Below are 2,300 nucleotides of genomic sequence, written 5' to 3'. Positions count from 1 at the left end.
GAACTATCTTCAAACCACTCAAAAAGATAGGACAAATCTTAAGAAATCCTAAAGATCAAAGACCTCTACTTAGTTCTGCAGGAGTATACAAAATACCTTGTTCCTGCGGGAAAGTATACATTGGAGAAACCGAGAGAATGGTCAACCTACGGATCAAAGAACACCAACGTAATGTCAGAATAAAACACACCACGCAGTCGGCATTATCAGAACACAACATCGAAACAGGACATCAAATACTGTTTGACAAAACGACCACAATAGTCAACAGTACATCATACTTTCCAAGAAAGTATAGAGAAGCCATAGAGATACAAAAACACCCTAACAATTTAAATAGAGATAATGGCTACAACATAAATAAAATATGGAAGACGGTTATTGAAGACCAACCAATTACACCACCTCTTTCCCCTACCACAACCCCTTCCCCCTCTCCGCCCATCCCCACCACCCCAACAAGCAGCGTAATATAAAAAGGAACGGCCCAGAGGAACAGCTCAGTATCAGGCTGCCGCTCGCCGTGATGAAGTGGACTGCAAGGTTCACAAAACGTTGGCATCTCAAGAATGGATCTGGACACGGAGGAAATCCGCGAAACGCAAAACCTTTATACAAAACTCCTCATTCTTCATTGCATATTCTTGTAACTTAGCTCGAGAGATTATCAAACACTATAATAAAATATTTTTCATTAAGTACTTTTCGAGTTATATAAGGCTCGAAGGTCCGCCAGCATTAGCATTACTCAAGGTGTCCAACGGCTAAAACCTTTTAAATGTTGTTCAAGATCATGACATGGATAACATTTATAAAGTTCAAGCCCATTAAAGGTTTTATCTCTTATTTCCATTTTTATGTAGAAATAAATTTTTATTGCAAAAATGAAAATAAGAGGAATAACCTCCAATGACCTTGACCTTAATAAATGTTATCTTGGTCATGATCCTAAATAATATTTGAGAGATTTTAGCTGTAGGATACTTAGGCTAATGCTACAATACCAGCGGTATTATTATAGAGTTTTAAAAAGCTCTTGAAATAAGCTACGAGAATATGCAATAAAAAATAGGGATGCTATTTAAAAAATACTAACAAGGGAGGGTTAGGCATCTCAAAAATTCAAAAAATTCTGAATCTTGGTGTGCAAGTAGAGTAGTTCATCCGTAACACAAAACTACTTTTTGTTTGTGCGGAATTTCAGTTCTAGAGGGTGAAACACTCTTTTGAAAAAAATCGGTTTTTTTCTTTCGAAGCGAATCGTCGAAACTATAAGGGATAGAAAAAAATTTCCAAATTAAAAATTGAATGGCTTCATAAGTACTATAGAACTGTAATAAAAAATTTTTTTAAATTAATTATTCATTGTATGCTCCCACCACTACCCCTATTTTCAAAAATTTGTGTACGTTTATGTAAAATTAAAGAGCATTTTACGCTGAAATCGACGATGTATATGATAATTATGTTCCGAAAAACTATTTTTTAAATATAAACGAAAACTTCTCTATTTGCGAACCCTGTACGTATTGGTCTCATACCGCGTTGGCTGCGCGAAGTAGCGTGAAAGGCTAATACAGTACAATCCATCAGTACAGCAGCAACTATTGAAATAACAGTTTTTATAAAACAACAAATAACTATAACAAAAATAATAGTAATAATAGTTTGTCAAACTGCTTGCAAAACCAGTCTCAAATATTTTTATAATGTATACCCTAACAGCACAAGACGTCCTCAGGATTATCCTGAATATGTCCCAGGATATCCTGGACATTTTATGGACATGCATATCTCCACAGGACGCCCTGAGGATATTCTTAGGGCATCATCTTCAGGACATCCTCAGGACGTCCTTTAAACATCTTCAGGACGTCATGGGAATAGCCTCAGGACATTCTTGAGACAGCTTCAGGACATCGTGGGGATAGCTCCAGGACGTCCTTGAGATAGTCTTAGGACGTCCTTGTGGGACTTTCTTAGGACGTCCTTGTGGGACAGTCTCAGAACGTCTTTCGGAAAAGACTTCCGTAAAAATTTTCTTTATATAAATAATGTATTATATATGTATGTTACAAAACTATATACAACTTAATATTTACATTAATTGAAAGAATCAGTTTTAAATATATTTCAATGGAATGTCCTTTTCTTTGATACTAACGTGATCATGTGCTAACAACAAAATATATCAAGTACATTTATATATATGGGGCATTCTTTCTCAAATCAGCCACCCGCCTGCGCATTTTATTTTTAAAGATAAAATTTTTTTCGAAGCGTCAAAATTTCCGCCTAAA

The sequence above is a fragment of the Trachymyrmex cornetzi genome, unplaced genomic scaffold, assembly GCF_001594075.2.
Source record: "Trachymyrmex cornetzi isolate Tcor2-1 unplaced genomic scaffold, Tcor1.1 scaffold569, whole genome shotgun sequence".
Taxonomy (NCBI): domain Eukaryota; kingdom Metazoa; phylum Arthropoda; class Insecta; order Hymenoptera; family Formicidae; genus Trachymyrmex; species Trachymyrmex cornetzi.
This window is presented reverse-complemented; position numbering follows the sequence as displayed.